The sequence below is a fragment of the Lactuca saligna genome, chromosome 8, assembly GCF_052625555.1.
Source record: "Lactuca saligna cultivar CGN05327 chromosome 8, ASM5262555v1, whole genome shotgun sequence".
NCBI classification, from domain to species: Eukaryota; Viridiplantae; Streptophyta; class Magnoliopsida; order Asterales; family Asteraceae; genus Lactuca; species Lactuca saligna.
Window position 1 is genome coordinate 184,150,779 of NC_136424.1, and position 23,083 is coordinate 184,173,861.

The 23,083-nt window shown below is 34.9% G+C and overlaps 2 long non-coding RNA genes across 2 annotated transcripts; one reads left to right on the forward strand and one right to left on the reverse strand.

Annotated features, from left to right (window-relative positions):
* Nucleotides 1-7,415: 7,415 nt before the first annotated feature.
* LOC145012402 (uncharacterized) lies at nt 7,416-8,431 on the reverse strand. The gene is made up of 2 exons (XR_013664473.1): nt 8,240-8,431; nt 7,416-7,710 (listed from the first exon to the last, which is right to left on the reverse strand). It is a non-coding gene; the product is annotated as an uncharacterized LOC145012402 (long non-coding RNA).
* Nucleotides 8,432-13,152: 4,721 nt separating this feature from the next.
* On the forward strand, nt 13,153-15,101 carry LOC145012143 (uncharacterized). The gene is made up of 4 exons (XR_013664395.1): nt 13,153-13,436; nt 14,491-14,600; nt 14,657-14,734; nt 14,821-15,101. It is a non-coding gene; the product is annotated as an uncharacterized LOC145012143 (long non-coding RNA).
* Nucleotides 15,102-23,083: the final 7,982 nt, after the last annotated feature.

Sequence of the window (23,083 nt, forward strand, 5' to 3'; positions counted from 1 at the left end):
AACAACACCCGTCTTACAGTGCTCCTACAAAACTCATCATCAAATATCTAAAAAATCACCCTTTGTTTGGTCCCTTTGATGCGTTCACAGATGTTATTCCACTTTCAACCCTATACAAATGTGCCTTCTCCGCCTATCGCCCAATCGATAACCTCCAAGAAGTTCACCTGAACCTGATCAATGACTCTTTAGTTATCTTGACCAAAGAAAAATTCCTAAACACCATTAACCTTCTTGTTCATCCCTCCATCATGTTTTTCTCTCCTTCATTGGCGGACATCACTACAACTCTATATATAACATGGGTTATCATAAAAGGATCAAAGGCATTGGCGAATTCAAAAAGAACCAATTGCCCGCTGTCTGGAAATTTGTGTGTCACTTTATAATCCGCAGTCTATCCGGCAGAACCGGAGGAACAAATAACATGGGACTCAAGCTTTTGTAATTAGTTTGGAGCATCTCCATCGGATGAGATGTAAACTACGAACAAATCTTTTGGGACGATTTTCTACAATATGTACCCAAATAAAGTCCAAAGTAAAACCCAATAGAGCTAACCTTTGCTAGGTTCTTGTCTCTTTGCATATCAGACTTACATGCGGATGCTAGAATAGACATGAGCATTGACATCAACTCTTTTCGTCACAAAGGATCTCAAAAGGTACACTCCTTCTTCTGATCAAACTATTTTTGCCCCAATCCGCAGACTTCCTACCCATATTCTTTCTTCCCTCGGTCTTGAGGCTGCTGATGTCTCAAACCACTTTGAGGCTACGGAAGGTATTGACCCATACCTTCCTACCCCGCCTCTTCCATCCGTAACTCTAAACCCTGAAGGTACCACAGTCCCTTCCTCCACAACTCTTTCCAACATCTCTCAAAGACGAAAGCACAAAGATTCCTCTCTCCATGGTCCACGCAACACAAAAAAAATATGGAACTTTCAAAAACGATGCACCGAAATCCTCCAAACCCTCCAAGAAAAGGAAAACCCCACCCATAGTCACAACTACAGAACCAAGTCATCATGACTCCATCAGTCCTTCTGAAGAAGATAACCAACCAATATCAATCCTCAAGAAACACAAACTTGATCCCTCTAGCCAAATGCATGACCGGACCGATACCTCAGCCTCTCAATAGGCTTCGGTAGTCCGTGGGATGCCTGCACATCCATTCGACAATACCATCCTTTTCCTTTTAGGCTCAGAAAGTGAGTATGATTCACAACAAAGAGGAGACTCCACCCTAGTTTTATCCCAAGAGGATGATACTGGTTCTCACCCTAAAGTCTCCACGGCCTCCTGACTGCATATTTTTTCTCCTGAGGAGTTCAACTCCATCATGTTGAACGTAACCCAAACACCACAAACACCTTCCCAAACGCAGGGAACTTCTTCTTCCCTTTCCAGAATTGAGTCGAGGCTACACTTGACCACGAGTCAAGGAGACCAAGAAATCTAAGGAAATCCTACTCTGCTTACATCAGTAACAGTTGGTTTAGGCACGGTGAGCACAACTATGCAAGTATCCATGAACGCAAGGGACACCTTGGTGCGCTTTCAAGGAATTGCCGGTGATGAATCTAGTGCTTTATGGAGCAAGTATCAACCTACAACTGACGCTGAAGCCAAAAAGTATACTGCTTTCTGCAGGGCTTTCCAAGCCCGCAAGGATCAACAAGTCAAGCAACAACAACAGAAAGAACAAGAAATACAAGTAGTGGATAAGTATTGGGCAAATGCTATCAACAATGCCAATACCATAGCCACAATTCTTAAAGTTCAAAACTGGATGGATCAGATGGCTGAAACTCTACAAAAGCATCAGGAAGAAACTGCTACCCAACATACATCCAAAGTTTCTCCCACTCCCATTCTTGGAGAATCAGAAGACGAAGGACCCGAAATCAAAATCAGCTCTGTTCCCACCTTCGGTCTTGATGACAATGATCTTCAAGAGGTAAACTAACCCTCTCATTCCAATGACGATCTGATGATGTTCGATGAGGTGAAGAATCAAGTGGTTCTCATCACTCAACCTCTAAACCCAAAAAGAAGAAGAAGAAGAATGTGGTGACCAGGAAAGAATTTTTAAATCTCCAAGCCAAGGTCGATCAAATCCTGGTTGCAGTCAAGCCAACTCAACCACAACCAGAAGATATTCCAGGACCACAGTCGCTAATTGAAAGGATTGAGCGACTAGAAGCACGTGAGAATATGGCTGCAAAGCACATCTCTTTGAAAGTAGAAATGGGGATTAGGTCCCTTGACAATAATCATCAAGCTAACCACGAAGCATTTATGGCTACTGCTGAATGCCTCATTTCTGAGGTAACCGCAATCAAGAGATATCTTCAGGCAGCCATTACGGATCAAGCCTCCAACTCTGCAAAACTGATTGCTGAGACTCACACAGCCTATAAGTCTGCAATCTCTATTCTTCATTCTACAATCAACAGGCTGCAGCGTTCTTTGACTTCGAACTTTCACGGTCCTGAGATTCTTCATCTCATCAAGGAGATCTACAAGCTACTTTTCGATCTCTCTATTTCCAACAATCAACAATTGGATGAAGCTGTTAATGCTAAATTCCAACAAGTGTGTACCAAAGTTTATGGCCTTCGAAAATGGCTTGAGGAGTCTCTAGGTCTAAACTCCTCAAGAGAGGGAAGTGAAAAAGAAGACCATCAATCTGACCAGTCTGTCTCACAACATCAAACTCCCCTATCCCTACTAAAAAATTTCCTACACGGCAACCTTCACCGCAACCATCCCATCACACTCCACCTCACTAATCTCCACCACAAGTTGAAATCACTCCATAGAAACCAGAGACTCCCACTCACTTCAAAAACCTTGCAGAGCTCATGTCTTCTCCAAGCTCATCTCCTGTCATCTCCTAAAGAAAAAGATATTGGAAGGCAGCCAAACTTACCGAAGAAGTTTCGAGACTCTGTGGCTTCAACACTGTCATGGACGAATCCTTGATATATACTCTTGGATCAATCCCTACCGAAGACTGCAAGATGAAGATTACACTCCTCACCTCACGTATACGGAACCGCCTCCTAATGGATACTGGGATGTTCCAATCTCGCCAAATTCCAGATACTTCACTCTATTTGAGCGGTTCGACTGAAGCCTTCCTGATGCGAAAAGACTGCCTATGGAGTTTGAGAGACTTAGTCAATTCTATGCTAAGCATGCCTCTCCCATAGATCATATATGGTCCAATGACAGACCATCCGTAGTCATAAACTACAAGGTTCGGAAGTTCATGAATGCAGAGTTCATCCAGTATACCGTTACCAGAAGGGGACATGACTATGTTCGCTCCAAAGCGGATTTCGCCTACATGAATCCGGAATAAGTCTTTCTCATCGCTAAGGTGTTTCAGAATAAAGCAGAGAAGCACCCGAAGATGAAGATTGCACTTGAAAGGGCCAACAACTTCTTGAAGGAAACTGTCTGTGATTTTGCCAAGCTTGATGCATACATCCGTCCCATCATTTCTAAGAAGATTGATCTACCACCGCTCGATCCCGCACCAATGCCCATCGAAGGATTTGAAAATAAATCATTTGGTGCAATCAACTTCCCTGATCTTGGCATCGTTTTCAAAAGGAAGACCGACAATGTCAAATACTTCATTCCTTTAACTGACATGCATCATCTCACTAGGTAGTAGTTTGACATCTGCCAGACCGCAGTTGAAATATCTAAATTCACTACCGCAGAGATCAAGTTCGAAATTTTGAGAAGAATTACCTGGTTGGAGAACATCAGGAAGTTTTGGTGGATTTTGATCAAGTATCTTCAACTTGATAGAAGATCAGAAGTTAATGAGGTCACTTAGGGGGAAATTGTTGAATCATAAAAGTGACCCTCTTGAACTTTTGCTACCGCAGTCATCTATGCACCCACAGTCAAGTCTTTCTCACAAGTCACCGCAGCGGAAGCCAGACAAACCGCAGTCTCTCTTTATTATTCATTCTATTTTGTCTTATTTCAATTCTCTCTATTGTCCAGTATGCCTTGCCTTGCTACTCTTAGAGAACAAATCCGATGTAACTTTTGAGTCTCTATAAATAGAGCTCATTCTCTTTGTAACAAATACGCATCTATCACTTTCTAATACACTTCTCTGAATTTATCCTTTCTATCGCTTTCTTAGTTACTCATATTACTTACTCTTTCATAGCTGGTTACAATCTCTTTTCGGAGCAAGTCTTTATGACTTAATCACTAAGTTTGATCTCACCTACTAACTTGGTTTGAATGCATTGCTCGTTATGAATCAACTTACGTCTATACTTGATATAACAATTGTCGTCATTTTTATTTCTTTATTTTCCGCAACCAACTCCCTAACCATCTAACTTAAATATTATTGTTGAGCTCTTAGATCATTTGAGATTAACTATTCCGCATTACACTTGTTCTAAATTTTGTTGAAGTGTGTCTCAAAGTTTTTCTCTCAATAGGGTGTTGTTATGTTGTAGTGATTTTTCAGATCTGTATCCTGGTATATAGGATGTTACTATGTTGTAGTGATCTGTTACAATTTAGTTTTGTTTCATATACTTCTGAGAACTGTGGCAAGGCAAAGATGTGGTCATACACATCCTTGGTTATATAATGTTGAATCTTAAGAGACTCTGATTTTAAATAATGTTTTTGGAAGAACTGACCAAGTATTTTCACTTATAATTATCTAATTATTTTTACATATGAGTAAAAAAAGTTTTCTTTTCTTCAAGTGAGAAAAAATATGAACATCCTACACAAAGAAGTCTTAACATTCCTTCTAAAAAATGCATTATGGGACTATTTTTCATTTTTTTAAAGGGATCATTTGTGATTTGTTAAATTTTGGTTCTTCATATATAAGGAAAGTAAATGTACCATGATACTATCAAAGTATTTGAATTGAGGTGGATGTACTTGACTCTACAACTATCAAAAGGTAGTTAAGAAACGACCAAGGTGCCCTTTATTAATCAAATATCCAGTCCCTTATTATCACATTTCAATCTTTGAAAAATCTCAATCAAAGTTCCAAACTTTTCAAATTTATTGTAGGAAGTATGCCCGCCTTTTATACCCTTGACTCCAATCTCTGAAATATTATAAAACACCTCACATTCAATTCCTAAAAAAGACCAAAATTCTCTTTAATTAACCAATCATGATTTTTTATACATGGACAATTACTGTTCCTTTACTCAAATAGGGCCTATACCCTTAGTCTATTATTACCTTATTAAGCTAAAGAGTCACAGGGTTGTCTTTTTGTTTAATACATGTTTGATAATATATGTATTTTAAATATATACTCCTATAATAGTTTGGTTGACATGAAAGCATAAAGCCTTCTCTAATATTTGTTCAGTACATTAATACTTTTTAGGATAATTATAATGAAAGTCAGTTATAATATATAACATAGCATATAATTTACTAATTCAATATTACTACTCTTAAATTTTACCTAATGATCAAAACAAGTTGAATTTAACTCCAATAAACCAGATAAACTGAATGTTTGTTAAAATATAATGAAATATTTTACATAAATTCTAATTTTTTTTTAATTTTTTTTTTATTTTTATTTTTATTTTTTTTTGTCATTTTGTTGCAATTTAGCTTATCCAACAACAGTCGGTGATGTGGTCATCCCCTACAACACATAAGTCGTATCCGTATGATGTGGAGAGGCAAAAACCAATATTATTTCATGTTGGCATACAAGTACTATTGTTAATTTTAAGTGAGTTTATATTGAGTTTCTTAGTTGTTAATCGATGATTTGACCTATAAATGACCACATTCGAATCGTCTCGGGACAAAACACAGGTTAACTCCTAGTTTACATTAATATATAAGAATAAAACTATACTTCATTACTTATAATTTTTAATATAAATATGATTTTTAATGGAAAGATAAAAACAATTCTAGAAAATAGAATATGAAATACACCTTAATGTGAAGGACATATGTTCCTAACTTAATCCATTAGAATATTTTATTAGAATTAAGCATGAACAAGTAAGATATTTATGAATAGATCCGTAAACATAAAAAGAAAGCTACCTAAATGATGCATGCCAAACCCAACTAGACCAAGACATAGCCCAATATGAAGTGACGAAGACATAAGTGCACCATAAAGGCCTACACGGATTACATGAATTTAAAGCTATGTAATTACATGAATTAATATAATGAAAATTGCTCCAAGAATTATGTCATCCATCTTTTGCTCTTTCAGATATTGAACTCCTAGAATTGGTCCCTATTCATAAGGTTGTAAGGCTGAAGATATATATATATATATATATATATATATATATATATATATATATATATATATATATATATATATATATATATATATATATATACTACTACTACAGAATGTGTTATAGGACTCGTCAAATAGGACCCGGTTTTTGGGAAAACCGGGATATATTATTCAAAAACCAGGATTTATTCAAGGAAAATCTTTATGACCCGGTTCAGTTTAAAGAACCGGTGTATATATTATGCTTAACTAACCCGGTTCCAAACATAACAACCGGGACTTTTTAGTTGTATTGATATGTATCCCGGCCTCCATAAAACAACCGAGTTCTATTACAAGATGATACGCATCACACATTCTAGGAAGCTATATGACCCGTTCTTTAACAAATGGGTTTTATCAGTTTTTTTACCTAATATAAATGTGGCTTGATGACTTCGAATTCACAGTTATCATTCCATACCCAAAATGTACAAAGTAGCCAAACCAACAACTGAATTTGCAAATCCACACCAAAATAGTTGAAGATTTCATCGCTCTGTAGTCTTGTAATTTGGCACATGTAACATCAAACATAGATCTCCTATTCAACTTACAACATCACACTTTGAAATTAACTATTATCTTGTAAGTTTTCCTTTTTAAATGCCAAACATTTTATTACAGGAAAAAGGGCAGCTGGTAGCAGATAAATACAAAACAAGAGACATACATCCAGATACATGGAACACCATTAAACCAAGAAAAAGACATTGTACATATAATTAAAAAATATTCATCAGTTTTATTAGAAAAATCAACCTTGAAAAACTTAAAGCAACAAATGCAGCAACATAGGTAATAACCTACACCATCAGTAAATGAAAGCAACTTCATTTCAGTAAAAGATGAGTTGTTTGAAACAACCAATCAAACACACATACTTAACTTGCTTGCAACAACAACATTCAACCAGTAACCGACTCTTACGAGCATGAAGTGATGCCTGACTCAACTCAAACTACTGAACTATTTGTGAACTAAATAATTAACACCAACCAAAAATCACATCAGACCCAATTTGGGTATAACAAATTGACAACGTGATATGATTACCATCAATGTGTCAAAATCAAGCTTTTCATCAACATCATTTTTTATAGTTACATATTTGGAATCAAAAGTTTCAATTAACCAAAACAGAGTACAAGCCTTTATATTATATACATAAACAATCAATTAACACTAACTGACTTGTATAATTCACTAAATACAGGAATGACTAAAATACCCTTGAGGTTCGATATCCTTATGAGCTTCCTTAAGCCAGGTACGAAGGAACAAACTGGATTTGGACAAATAAGGCATTGGTTTGGTCGCTATTAATCCTATCATTATCACTTCTGAAATTCATTCACTCTGTAAAAAAACATATAAGATATACTCATAAAATTCATCTACCCTGAATAAAACTTTAAATTTTAAAGCTTAAGAGATATTGACAAAATAGATTGAAAGATAATTACCATTGATTCCCATGATTATCTACTTAGTTTCTATTTGTTCTTCCAGTAATACACAGTAATACACACAGAAAAACAGAGACACTCCAAGTTTTCCAAATCTGATCTGATTTGGAATGAACAATTTTGAATCGAGAAATTGAATAAAAAACCAGATTACAAAATCTGAATTGGAAGCATATGATCTTATACCATTTTACATTCTAGAGACAGAAATTAAACGAGAGAAAGAGATAGAAAGACGAGAAAGTAAACTCTCATTAATTAAAAATGATTTGTAACAAACTGCATATATACAATTTATCAAACTACCACTTAACAAAACATCTGAATGATTAACTTAACAACTTTACGTGTGGAAATTACCAAACTACCCTTCTGCATATTTACAAAGATAAACAGCACGTCTAATAGAATTGGAGTACCTCGACCATACAGGAGTGGAGATATCGATGGTGTTGGAGAATAGATGTGCCTTGCAGTGTCAAGGCTCCCCCAAAGGTCAGGATTCGATGATGGTGGGAGGGGATGAAAGCATTTATGTAGTCGAGTATTATGTGGAAGCAGGACAACAAAAAAGAAAAGTTGTATCCGTTTTAATGTTTACGAGCAATGAGTAAGCCAATAAATTGGAGGGAGAATCGAGGGGGAAGCAAATATTGAATGAAATTGGAGGGAGATATGAAGGAAAATGAATATGCGAAAAAATTAGAGGGAAATTAAATGGTAGAAATCATTTTAGAGGGAAATAAATTACTTTGGTTTTAGGTCTCTAATTTTAATTTTTTCTTATTATTATTAATTTTTTTTAACTTTTGATTTTGTCATTTTTTTATTAGAAAATAACAATTTTAGTATAACTTTTAATATATATATATATATATATATATATATATATATATATATAGAGAGAGAGAGAGAGAGAGAGAGAGTGAGAGAGAGAGAGTGAGAAAGAGATATGTTTGAAGGTCGTGATGAACAAGTAATTTGGATTACGATAACTTAGGTTATGTTAATTTTGAAAATATATCATTACTGTAACAGCCGAATTCAGGTACAACCGATTAGCCCTTCATCTTTATTTATTTGTCATTTTGGGCCTTTGTGTTGGGCGAGTACGTTGGGCGTACAAGGAGTACGCTGCGCGTACTCGCGCGCCTCATTTAAACACGTCATCGTCGGGTATGCTGGGCGTACCCAAGGTTACGCCGAGCGTAATCGGTCCAGACCCAAAACCCTAATTTGAGTTGTTGGCTATAAAAGGAATGAGATGGCTTGGTTCCTCAGCCACCATCCATCAGAAAGAAACCCTAAGAGAGCGTTCCTTCGTTCATAGCTTGTTTGTGAGTGTTCTAAGCTTTTGAGGTGTATTTTCAAGGTAGCAAAAGGAAAGAGGAGTCCATTGTGGAGGCTAGAAGTTGGTGTGCAAGTGTAGATCCGTGAAAAGCAAAGGTTGGAGCTTCTTCCTAAGGTAAAAAGTTCAGATCTTGCCTTGTAGTTCTTATGGTATGCTTCGTGGACCAATTTCTAGGGTTTTGGTCCCAAAGATGGAGACTTTATGAGCAAGTAGTCTCCATTGGCTTAAATCTACCATATTCCAGGTCCATTTGAGTTGCATGTTCATAAAAATGTGATCTTTGGCGTATATATTTAGCCATGCATGAGATCTAGGTCTTTGGAGGTGATAAGGAAGGTGTTAGAGGGTGTAGGAGCCTTTACAGTCACGTCAAGGCTTAAAGGTTCCGACTTTATGGATTAGGAGACTTAAAGAGAGCCAGATATGGAAGTTGAAGGAGTGTCTTAACCATTTAAGACAAGAAATATGGTGTGGCTGAATCTGGGGTTTACGTTGGGCGTAACTCCCAGTACGTGCAGCATAAGGGGTTGCGACCCCTGATTGTGACTCATCGATGTACGCCCCGCGTACTGTGGTCAGTTGACTTTCTCTGACTCTTAGGGTTTGGTCAACATGAGTTAGGGAAGGGTAAAATGGTCTTTTACCCCTCTGTGGAATAATTATAAGGGTGTAGCCTAGTCTTGAAAGTCTATATTAATTAGAATGATATTCGTTATGATTAGGCGGGGTTGGGTCTTCGTTTCGAGATTCGGAGATAGCGAGCACGTGAGATTCTAGACTTCCTGCGAGGTGAGTCTTCTCACTATACTGTACCCAGAAGGGTATTTATGTGTGACCGAGAGGTTGGATATGTTATGAGTTGTCATAAATTCGAAATTTTAAGATAGATTAAAACTAAATTGTTTTGAAATGTTTCAAAACTTGTCCTCAAGTTTTGGAATTTAAAAGTTGATTAAAAGTTTAATTAGGAATGTTAAATTCTAAAACCCTAGTAATGTTTTGAAAAGTTCAATTTACACCCTTATGGTTTTATTAATTAATTAAGGTGTATAATTAAAAGAAGTTTAATAAATCCATAAAAGTTTAGGTTAACCATTTAATTGAATTAAAAGTGTAATTGTTAAAGTTAACCTCATAGTATTTTAAAAGTATAAAATGCACCCTATACTATATATAACATTAAAAGTCTAACATTATATATATGTATGAGTAAAAGTCAGTCCAAATCTGACTTCGTATGAGGAAGTTATGATTTTTCTAAGATTCAGCTTAGCAATGCACGGCCCGAAACTCGAATTTTAGTTCGAGCGGTTTTTGGCTTACGCAATGTAAATGAGAGTTGAAGATCTCATTAATAGGAAATCAACGGTAAAAAGACAGACAAAAACAGAGTCCGTATGTAGAAGTTATGAATTTTACGCAGACGTTTAACGGTATAATCTCATTGTACTGTTAAATTTAAGATCGGTCGAGAATTAGCCGACGGAGTCAAAATGAAAGTTGTACGGGACCTCACCCACACTCACCTCCTTACCTGGCACATACATGTATCACACAGTCAATAAGATATGGAACACCATCCACACTCTTCTATTGGTGAGGTACGGGACTTCACCCACACTCACCTCCTTACCTGGCACATACATGTATCACACAGACAATAAGTATAAACTATCATATAAACCATTCCTTGGGCACCCGCCCGCTATCATTGGACCTCGTCCTGAATATCATACTAGCATATTGTGCCTAGGGCTAACCCCCGGGTCTTCTACTCATAACTACATGGGCCGGCATTGTAGCCGTAGACCCATTCACACAAAAGGGAAACTCACCTCGAACTGCTGAACTTGCTGATAACCTTCTGGATGCTGCCCAACAACTCTCTGAACCCCTGTTCCACTAGCTCCCCGAGCTAACAATATCAATGCAACACTTAGTCTAACTGACCCCCGAAAGTCAACCAAGTCAACTCTGGTCAATGTCAACCTTCCAGGTCAACCCTACTCGCTGAGTCTAACTACTAACTCGCCGAGATCATATGCTTAAAGTCCTTCCATTTGCAACTCGACTCATCGAGTCAGTCCATGACTCGCCGAGTCTACTGATTTCCGAGTCCTGACCTGTCCGACTCACCGAGTCTCCACTCGACTCAATGATTCGAGTCTCAACTCGAAGGGTTTGGGGTTTCGCGACCTGACTCGCCGAGTCCAAGAACAGACTCGCCGAGTCCAAAGCAATCTTCAACCGACTCGACGAGCTGTTCATCCCACTCGTCGAGTTCCTCCTAATCTTCATGCTACTCGACGAGTCCACTCAGAAAGGTTCCCCAAACTTCAGATCTAAGGCCAATCCTTGAAGCTTCAATGATTCCCCTCTTTCTTCTTCCTTCAAATCACCCAAAAATGGCTTGAAGGCTTGAATGAGCAACAATAGGGCTTATGGTTCGGTGTTTTGGGTGAGAGAGGCAGTAAGGGAACCCTAGGGGAGAGAATGAGACATTTAAATAGGCTCCAAATCCCGGATTTAGGGTTTTCCTCGTTCAGACCAGACTCGCCGAGTCTCCTTGACCGACTCGCCGAGTCGGTCACTTACTCCTTGACCTGGATCTCGCTCGGACTCGCCGGGTTCCTCCTTGGACTCGACGAGTCGTCCCTTAAACTTAGGGTTTCCTTTCCTTTCCTGGCCTTCCCGACTTTGGGTGTTACACAAATAGTCGGGCTTAAGGCTTAAAACATGTGCATCTGAGGAAAGTCGGAAAACACCCATTGTTAAAGAAAAGTGTCACATGATTTGGCTAAATCCAAAGGGTAAAATTACTTAATTAGTTAAGTCGATTCCCCATTTTTTAGATATGAACTTTAACAAGGCCTAATGAGCAAAGCCTCTAACTTTATCCATTAAGACCAACCAAAACTCACTAGATATAGACTACCGAGTCCAAAATGACACAAATACATCATAAAACATACATGGAACAAAAGGACATGATCAAAATAGTAACTTTACAACTAAAAAAGGTCCAAATGACGATCCTCAGTGATTAAAAGGAGCTGGAGTCACCTAACTCCAAGCTCACCACATAAATACATCATAAAATAGTCCATACGGTGGATCTATCAAACTAGAAGTCAAGATTAAAGTTGTTTACTCACAATAATCCATAAATGAGGTAGCTTTGCTAGGTCTACACTTGAGCTCTTTACCCACACACCTTGCAAACAACTTGATCTTCAAGCTTCATACTAAAACATGAAGAGTAAGCTTCCAAGAGAGATTTCAAGATCCAAAATGAGAGTGAGTGAGATAGAGGGATAAAGAGAGAGAGAGAGAGAGAGATAGAGAGAGAGAGAGAGAGAGAGAGAAAGAGAGAGAAAGAAAGTTAGGGTTTCTTTAGAGTTTATTTAAGAGTGATAGAGGTTGTAAATGATCTAACCCTAGGACATAACTATGCTTAAATACTCAACAAACCCAACAATGCCATAATTGGCTTGGGTCGGAAACGCTCAAAGCCGCCTTGCACTTATGGAATAAGGTTACATATTTTCAGAATTTAAACAGCTTAAAGCTAAAAACATTACGTACCGGTAAATGGATATTGCAAATGGTTCGCCACCGGAATGAATGACAACAAAATACTTTATAATAGCAAACACCACAAAGACCTAAAAAAGACTAGTCATTTTGTTTAGAAAATTTTAATTTATTTTAATATTCCAATTTGTGTGTTATAAGACTTTTGACGTAATATTTTTTTCTTTATCACCATTAACTTGTAACACATATAATGCATATTTTTTCTTTATCACCATTAACTTGTAACACGTATAATATATTTTAATTTATTTTAAAATTCCAATCTGTATATTACCATATAACACAATAAATAGTTTAAGATTTTTGATGTTTCTCCATGTGCTTTTATTTGTGAACGAACATCAAAATCTTTAGGAGCCCTTTCGTGATGACGCCAACACCAGTCCAGTTAAAAGTTAAAACAAACACTGGCTATCAATTTTCGATATCCCGCCATCAATTTTCATTATCCCGCCTTCCAATTTTCGTTCACCCGCCATTTGATCAAATATACGATTTCAATTCCTACTCTCTGTGAATGCGACTACTTTAGGAAGAAACCACCGATCTAAAACCATAATACAACAAAACAACGAGACTTCGAAGCTTTATTGCCGCTTTGATCCTAATACTCTGAAACAATGTGAACTTGAATCTTTATCGCCGCTAACTAGAACCACGCTAATGAGGTACCATTTCGAATAATACTCATTCTTTATGTATATCAAGTTTTGGAATCCATTTAAGTGACTTGAGTCATCGATCCTCTGTTGTTAAATGTATGCATATTCTGATTAGGGCTAATTATTGGATCGATAGCTGCTGGTATTTTTCTATCCTGTCAGTTCCAAACTCTAAATCATATTAGAGCTTGAAAACCTAACAGGAGTATGAAAATGCCTGAAATGTGTTTAAAATACAACCTACAACAATAGATGGTTGGTTTCTTGACAGCATTGTGTGATTTCTGATTTTTTTTTTTAAATGCATAGAAGTCCCGAGTCGGCGAGTCTGATGGAAATAACATTGTTAGAAACATCAACGCCCCTCACCAAAGGAAAAAAGTATCAATACTTTATGTGATTCATCAGATGCTTTCTTTTACTCATGATTGTATATTTTTATATATGATTGCATACTTTTATTTTCAATCTTAACAAGTTCCTGATAGTATTTTTGGGAGCATATGGTGAAAGAACCATGAGCAGTGTAGTATCCCACTTCCAGTTTTTGTGGTATGTTTTATATTACACATTACAATTATAAGTGGATTTTTTGGACAATGTTCTTAAGAAATAGGTTTTATGTGTAGTTTCTTACGAACATTCTTCTGACAAGGTTCCTGAAAGTATTTTTTCATATCAGTCGTCCATTTTTAGTTGTACCTAGTATAACATCTTACTTTCATTTATTGTTGTTTGCTTTTTCAATGTATTTGTTGGTGTAAGTTTCGTTTTTCAATTTAGTTATTGGTTTTGTTTTTTGTATAGCATCCTATTTATATTTTCTGTCCAATAATGGTTTAGTTATTTGTTTTCTTATTTATATGTTTGTTTAGTTGTTCAATATTTCATCCTTCTCCCATTTTCTATTCATTAGAAATTAGTGTCCAATGTTTGCTTAGTTTTTCATTTTTTGCTACATTTTTTTCATTCCTATTCATGTAGCATCCCACTTATATTTTCTGCCCCATAAGTGGTCGTAGACATGGAGTTTTATACACCTCATGGTGACTATTTTCAGTTGTAGGAATTGAGGAAAGGTCGTGCAGTGGTAGATGAAATTTTGAAAAGGAACTGGAATACCATGAGAAGATTGAGGCTGCTAGTGTTGATTACAAGTGCTGAGAAATTGTAAGAATCTCATTGTTCCTTTTACTTTTGTGATTAATGATATACTTTTATGCTAGATATGATAAACAGTTGGGGAGTGATGTACATGCACCAAGATGATCAGGTTTGAAGACTAAGCGACTAAGGGTTGCAATGTATGTATTTTTTATATTCTTGTTTCTATGTAAAATCACATTTTCCTTTACAGTTTTCTTAAGTATGCTCTGTTTTCTCTTGGTAGGCATCAATAAACTTGATGGATTTATTGACAAGAAACATCTGAGTTTTTGGGTGCACATCTAGTTTGATTAGCTCGTTTATATTGGGGGTGATTCAAGTGAGCAACATAACAAATTGATGGTTGTGAGAAGTAGGGTGTGACTGTGGCAATAAGATTGGTGTCAAAGTTCTTTAACTGGTTTACATATGTGAACGTTTTGTTAAGGTTGAATTCTAGTGTTAGTGGATGTAAACATGTATAAATTCATCAGAAGTTAATAAAATGATTTATTTATTTGGGTATATTAAGTGCAAAATTGGAAATGTAACAGTAAGCATCTTGGTATTTGGTTTGGGGATGTAATAGAAAAATTATAAAACAATAAGTAAAAAAGACACGATCGCATATAATAGAACTGGGTCATATGATCAAACAAGATCTGCCTCTCACTTGCATGATAGAACCCGGTTGTATGCATGCAAACCGGGCTATATGGACACATACAACACATTGTCTAATCAGGAAAAAAACCCAGTTTTAAATATGGGAACCGGGTTGTATTAGTTTAATAAGTCCCGGTTGTAAAACCGGGCTCTATTTGATTTCAGTGATAGGACTCGCCCCATAAAAGACCCGGTTGCAAACCGGGTTCTTTAGAGTATTTAACCGGTTCCTTTTAGCCTTTTTGTAGTAGTGATATATATATATATATATATAAGAACACCAAGGTTGAGAACGCAAGAACACTTCTAACCAATCATTTTATATGTGTATATTAGTAATTGCATATTTAATTTAAATTATAACAAATCTTAATCTCCTAAATTTTAGCAATATTAATTACAGTTACCTAAATTAATAGATTAACCAATTTTTATTCTATTTTTTTATTAATATGACGAAAATAATTTTTATTAATTTTTTGTTAAAAAAGTCATTTTTTTAATTTATCATTCATCAGATATTATATGTTTAAAGATTGAAAAAACATTTTTTTCCTTTGTATTCATAAATGAAGGAAAATATATATTAATATTTTTTTTAATTTTATTTGATTTGATTATGTTAATTGTGAAGGATTATATATAACAATAAAAGATGGAATGAGTAAAGTACCATAAAAAAAACTAAAAATAAAACTCAATTCAGTCGTAATCATAAACATATAAAGTACATTTACAAATATAGAAAATCAATAAAATCATTAATGAATAAAGGAAAATGTATAGATAAAAAAATCTACTTTAGTTGTAGTCACAAATGTTTGAAAAAGATAAAAATAAATAAATAAATAAATAAAAAATTCTAGTTTGTTGCGATTCTTCTTGTTGCTACCAGCACACATAAAAACAAAGAAGAGCACATGTGATCATCGTTATTTTTGGGTTCACACCTACAAAATCAAATTCAAGGATAATTAAAAAAATCAGATAATAACGTTATGTATACATCTTCACATTCACAAATGAATGTATGTTTGTCTTTTGATGGCAGAGAAAGGAAGAAGTTTTTTTTAGTTTTTACCATAAACCTTATAATGAATAAAGATTTATTCATATATGATGATAACTAAAATCATGTATGATAATAACTATAATCATGTATTAATAACTAAAATCATGTATGATGATAACTATAATCATGTATGATGATAACATTAATCATGTATTAACACTGATGAATAAGTTGAATATAGCTGAAAATCATAAATACTTAAAACTGATGAAATAAAATCTATTAGTTTTTATCTTTATTTCATAATCATTAGCGAATTTTAACATATTCATAATTAAGTGGGATTGAAAAAAAATATATAAACTCTACCTTTTTAATATCTTGATTTGGATCCTTTTCATTTGAATCTTTAACATTAATCGGATTCAGAAGCTTGTAACAATTAAGGAGCATGGAGTTGAATCTAATGAACTATTATAACCTCTTGGTTTAATCAAATTCGGACGATGAACTTTCCCTGAAATAAATGAGCGACATAATAAAAAATTACAAAACAAAAATCATGATCAATTTATAAACTAATCACACTTATTCAAACATAGTCATTGAAGCATTTGGTCGAACAGGTGTTATGCCAAAAATAGTGCACATATATTCCTTTGATTCATCGGCCTCTTGTTCTTCTTTTTGAATGATTCAATGATTCAATTCTCTCCCTAAAATCTACAACATGCATAAATACAAAGTTTCAAGATATCCTTCAAGAACTTTCATTAATCCGCTCAACATTTAAGGAAAACTTTACATCGGAATCCCTCCAGGCATGAATTTAACCCAATTCTCCAATTCTCTTTAAACCCAAGTTCATATCATTTCATATAATGATGGGAATTAATCAGGTGTGGAATCACGACTTGCAACACTAACCCTAGATACAAAGGATCTGAATAGAATTGTAGAAATCGATAACCCTACCTTGATCGCAAGTGGGCCTTTCAAACCTTGATTGGTTGCTTGCAGCAGCAGCCGCACAAAGAGGCTAAACGAATCAAGGTATGAGAAAAGTTAAGATGAAATCAGGGTACTACAAGTGAATAATACATCATTTGTTCCCCCGTATCGAATTCGATCCTCCTTCCATGAACCACTAATTTTTTAAATCCCTCCTGCTCCCACTGTTCTCTTCGTCCCCTTTGTATTTCTTGCTGGTTCTTCATTCTTCTTTAATGCGGTCATTTTAACATCTTCATCATCATCTTCTCTTCCCTTCCACTTCTGTTTCATCGAATTCAAGGATGCAGGTCAAGAGTATCTAATGAATATCAATGAACTAAAATCGAGTTGTAGGAGAACGATTGGAGATCGAGTTGCAGGGGGCTGATTTGGCGTTGATGCCATTGGAGGGTTTTTGTGATGGCGATGTCTGATGGTGGCGTAGGGATGAGGTGGTGATATGTAGAAGATGTCGATTTAAGGCTCTATGAGATTATGTCAAGAAATAGAGAGGCAGAGAGTAATTAAAGGAGTTTACAAAATTAGGGTAATGCGTATTTACCTTAATAGCCTTTATAATTTTCTTTAATTTAAAAATTAAAATTTAAATGTATTAATAATTAGAAAAATAACAATTAATTATAGCCACATATCTTAAAAATTAGATGGTCCAGATTTGTTCTCGCGTTCTCAACCTTTTAGGTGTTCTCATTTGATCCTACTCCTACATATATATATATATATATATATATATATATATATATATATATATATATATATATATATATATATATATATATATATATATATATATATATATATATATATATAGAGAGAGAGAGAGAGAGAGAGAGAGAGAGAGAAAAGTGAATATGTGGCTATCATGTACGTAATGTTTGGTATACAACCATCAAAATTGACATCATTTTGATTAAAAAAACACATTTTTCTTTCATTGTTTGCTTATTCCTATTGTCTTTGAACTGATATTATATTTGATTTCATTTTTAAAAACACATTAAAAAACACATTTTCCTTTTATTTTTAAAAACCTTTGCGGAAGAACTTGTCCTTACAATCCATATGAAAACTTGTTGTTATCTATTCGTAAGCAATATCTCATAAAACCTAAGAAGTAGCTCAAGAATCCGATCTTCAAACTACGCGATAGAAATCCATCTACACGATCAGATTCAGCATATTCTTTCATTAAGTTTCTTCACTTTTCCTTTGATTCTTAAAACATCACCATATGACCCAGTCACATCATATATCAAGAATCTCAGAATAGAAACTTAGCAGAGTTAGATAGTGTACTTTACCTGAAGTAGAGTCAAACTAATTGACTTTAACATCCTTAGGTATATTTGGCAGCTTCGCAACTAATGACCCTTCCTTTGGCAATATAAACATATGGGCCATTTGATAATGGTACACGGGACTATCTCAAACTTAGCCTTTCTCTTTACCATTTGGTCAACCGCGTTGACTATGGCCGATCCCTTTCCACTGGGAAGAGAGAGCTTTACTAGATATCCAATGTCATCATTGTCAATGTCCATAAAGTTTTAGGAAGTTGATCTTAGCAAATGGATAAGATCATTAAGGGTCTTGTCATAGTCTGTTTCATAGGTGTTCCAAAAGAACTCACTATGTGACCTAGAAAGTAGTTGAACCACCAACTTTCTCAAGACTTTAACACCCAACTCTCCCGGCTTGTCAATATGTGACTACATCTCCAAGATATGATCACACCTAGAACTTGCCTTTCTAATAGGGCTTGAGTGACCTTGAACTTGTGGGTTAGGGATAATAATTGGTGGAGGTTAAAGAAGTATGATTTCCAAAGGACATCATCTTCATTTAGGAAAGCTTGTTTCAAGAGATTTGGGAAGATCATAGATTTCTAGACCAGACATCTTTTCGGAGATATTCAAGATAGTTGATCTTAAGTCCTTAATATGACACCCAATATAAAATATTAAGGCTAGGACCCAACAAACTATTTTATAACTTAGAAGAGGGATGCCGTAATCCAAGCTATAAAATATTTGAAGGTAGGTGAATGACGATTCACCAATTTCCACCAAGATAAACGAAATGTATTATTAGGTTTTAATTGAATTTGAAACTCTTAGATCTTTGAGATTCATTGAACTGTTCAATGGCATGTTTCAATCTCGATTGTGCCCTTCAGGTTTTGTGACTGGGATGCCGAGGATCACAAAACACGGTGTCAAGTAACCATGCAAATTACTTGGTACCCTTAAGTGTTTACCCCTCAATCGATGTGCCGATTTACCACACACGCTCCATCGATACTATGATAAACATTAAGTTACCCTTTTCCTACCTTGTTAAATACGAGTAGTGTGCCGGTTAACCACACACGCTCCACTAACCGACTTAAACAAAGTTCAAAGTGTAATTTCATGGATTAGCACCTTATTCACATTTTCCTAAGTAACTAAGAATGGGTATTATTAAGAGTTTAGTTACTTAGTATTTATCATTAACACTTTTAATGAAGGGAGAATTATAGTTCTGTCAAACCCGTTCGGCTAACGACCCTCTACCGGTTAAGGAAGCGGTGGGTGAGAGTGGACACGCATTAAACTGTCATTTTATAGGCAGTAACCTTATACCCCCCTTATAGACCGGCTTTGTGAATGACGCCTACTAATGGTAAGACTGACTTTACTCTTATATATATATATATATATATATATATATATATATATATATATATATATATATATTATTAACTTATAATATTATAAAGTATAAGGGTTGAATTTTAACTTTTAAAATTCTAAGGGCTAACTTGGAATTAAAGTATTCATAAGAGAACACTTGTCACATTCCAAAACTTGAGGGCAAGTTTTGAAATTATTCAAAACTAATTAATTCCATAACTTATGTGTTTAAAGTAGTTTTAATCCAAAAACTCTTCAAGTTCCATAACTTGAGGACAAGTTATGGAAGACTTTAAACTAATAAAAGAATTAACTTATCTTTATTTTATAACTTATGGAATTTATTAAGGTTACACATTTTATTACTTAATGAAGTGACTCTTGAACTTCCATAACTTGAGGACAAGTTATGGAGTCATAAAATCAATTAATGATTACAAGACTCTTCATTTTTTTGTAACCATTGCCAACTTTTATGAGTTTTATGAAACTTAAATGTGACTTTTCATATAACTTGAGGACAAGTTACAAAAACACATTTTAGAATCAACTCTTAGATTAATTTGGATTGAAAACAACTATTTCACTCAACTTTTCTATTAATCTAAGCAACTCATAAGAACAAGATAATTCAAACCAAACATTTTCATGTAATTAGTTTAAACCTTAAACTAATACAAAACATGAATATATTGACAATTATCTTTGAAATTGGATTAGCATGAACATTACCACATCAAAAACAAGTTTATAAGTCCAAAAACATCTTAGGGTAAAGTCGAGTTTATGCTGTTTTGGGGACCAACTCATCGAGTGCATGAACCAACTCGGCGAGTTGGATCTATTTGACCACTTTTTAGGCATGTACTCGCCGAGTCTGATGATCAGATAGCAACAACTTTGATTTTTTTAAGCAGATTTGCAAGTATAACAAGAAAACAAACCTGGCTCTGATACCATTATTGGGTTTTGAGCATTCTAACACTCCTATGGTGTACATGCAACCCTATAAACCTTGGATCCATGTTTTCTGTATTACACATGCAAATAAGAACTTTCTAAGGCTTTAATCCTAACTAGCATATTATGAAGTTCTTATACTACAAAGTACTAGTTAGATGACATACCTTTTGATGTAGCTTGATGTCTTCAAGCTTTAAGAGCTTAGCCCCAATAGTGTGTAAGCCTCAAGTGGAATCACAAATCACCAAAACACCTTGGAAGACTTTATAGAATATGGATACTTGGTTCTCTCTAGTGAAATCGGCTATCCCTTCTTAGTGCACCACACTAGTGCCAATTTTACCAACCAATGACATCTTTATATAGTATGGAGACTAGGGTTAAACCCATGACATTTCATTTCATATGATCCATGGGTTAAACACTCCATGGACTATCCATGAGAACTTAGCCCAACCTAAATGAACTTGGCCCATTCCATATATATAAGAGTCCATATTTAATTAGTTCATTTTGATCACTTAACTAATTCTAAATTAATTCTTGATCAATACTAATTAAATAATATGATTCCATATTAATATATTAGAACTTATAATATATTAATATTAATCATAAATATACTATTCTCAAAAGACTATCCATATAAATTGTGTCGGTGAAGTGCAACCCAAATGGACCATGCCGAGTCAGGTCAAGTACATACCAAATATAGTTATGGACTTAGAATTAATCCAACATATATAAGTTATGAATTGTTTAGATACACATATAAGCTACCTAAAGAAAAGGTGTATAGGTTTAAGAATCTTAGATAAAGGCTTATCGAAGCATCTGGTATTAGAAATATGAATTTCAGAAATTCAATAGGCATTGTTTTCTGGAAGTTAGTTGTTTTCCGAATACATGTCAAAGCTAGTGGGTGAATAATTGTTATGTTCATATGATAATAATCATCATGATAATGGGAGCATAAGTGTTATGCTTGTGTGATTATTATGGCAAGTATTGCAAGTTAGCAATATAAATTATAGAAAAACAAAGATTTAATTTGCAAAGTTGCATGGGCTGAAAAGTTGTTTTCCTATAATTAAGGGATAGAATATTATACTTCATTTCAAAATCTAAATCTTAGATTGAGAAATTTTAATAAATTTAGTCAAAGGATCTATAGTGTGTTCTTAAACTTCGATTATGATTATGGCATCACTCTTCATAGTTCGAATTGTGAGAAGGTGACACATAACATATTATGGCAGAAGATTGATAAAGTATCATATCTTTATGTAGTACACTATGCATCGTGTCCCATACGCTTCAGGTATAGGATCGATTGCAAATGCTATAATATTTGACCATTCTTAAATTTTCCAAATGTCTAGCGCACTAAGAGGGAAAAAGGACTAGAATCGGTTTTGAATAAAATAATTAAACAACTATCAAAGAACGATCCAAAGTTCGCTGAGGATTGGTCGCTTGTGACTTGTTGGAAGTGCGGTATTGGATAGACCATATCGACATTATAGATAAGATTCTATTAAGAATAAGTTATCATATGTCAAATATGGAAATGTTTCCATATTGGGAGTTGGATGTGGAGAGTCTATATCTAGATTCGAATCTTTTATGCAAGAAGGATGTTCAAAAGAATGTACTTTGAATATGATACTTCGCGTCTATGGAATTTTCTTGTAACAATTTTGATAAGAGTATTTTGTAATTTCATTGGCCTAGTCTTGGTGAATTTTGTGCTATGACGTTGCGAAAGGATCGTTGCATAAAATGTTAAAATCTAGCATATTCTAGTAGTAGCAAGAACCTTATGTTCTAACACTAATAATAAGGATTGGAAATTGTGAAATGGGCATCATTGGAAAAGTTTTTCAATTGATCTATTTCACAAAGTATGGACCATAGGAAACCAAAGTGTGCATGCTTGGAGCAAGGGACAATTATGGTTATAATTCGAGTAATAAGTTGATCTTCTGAAGCAGTAAGCAATGAATAATGAGTAATCAATATGGTGTTTAAATAAAAGTATTTTTATTTACGCTCAAAAGCTTTGGGGCCATATAGGATTAATATTATTATTGCGTTTCACTTTGCATGTTTTGACTTCCTGAATAATAAGATTATTCAAACTCCACATTCACTCGTACTTTTGGAAGTATGTAGTG